The following is an 810-nucleotide window of genomic DNA, read 5'->3' on the forward strand; positions in this document are numbered from 1 at the left end:
TGGTTCAGTTGCAGTATATATATATATATATATATATATATATATATATGAATGTCCGGTTACAATAGAGTTTAACTAATGCATTTGAATATATTACACGCAATGATGTGTATAAATTTAAAGTTGAGGTGAATAAATCCTTTCCGGTCGCTTCTTAGTGTATTGCAGATAACGCTATGCGTCTCTGTGCAAACTAGTGAAGCGCACTATGTACAGCCACCCCATTCATCCACTGCGCACTACCAACAACTTCCGCTTTCAGTGTGTGACACAGTCAATGATCTCCCGAAGCATGGAAATAAACCATAGTTCCGCCTTCTAACTTTTGGATCACGAAGACATTTGAACCCTTTAACCGTCACTACAAGAATCAGAATCAGAAGAGCTTTATTACCAACTATGTTTACACACACAAGGAATTTGACTTGACGACAGGAGCTTCCAGTGTAGAAGAAAGTACAAACATAGTGCAGACATACATAGGAATAACACAGTAGGGATGTAATATAACACTAATATAAAAAAAAATAAATAATGTACTATATACAGAAATAGAAGTATAGGAAAAAAATGTAATTGTTTAGATAAATGTACAGATATGTTTATTAGTGTGCAGATGTTATTTACAACGTGTGCAGTTTAATATAAATATAACTATGTTAGTTGTGATGGATAATTATGAAAGATGAATTGTTCAGGCTGAATATAGCCTGTGGGAAAAAACTGTTCTTGTGCCTGGCTGTTCTGGTGGTCAGTGCTCTGTAGCACCGACCAGAAGGCAACAGTTCGAAGAGAGAGTGGGCTGGGTGT

Source organism: Sinocyclocheilus anshuiensis, unplaced genomic scaffold (genome assembly GCF_001515605.1).
Source record: "Sinocyclocheilus anshuiensis isolate Anshui unplaced genomic scaffold, SAMN03320099.WGS_v1.1 scaffold337, whole genome shotgun sequence".
Taxonomy (NCBI): Eukaryota; Metazoa; Chordata; class Actinopteri; order Cypriniformes; family Cyprinidae; genus Sinocyclocheilus; species Sinocyclocheilus anshuiensis.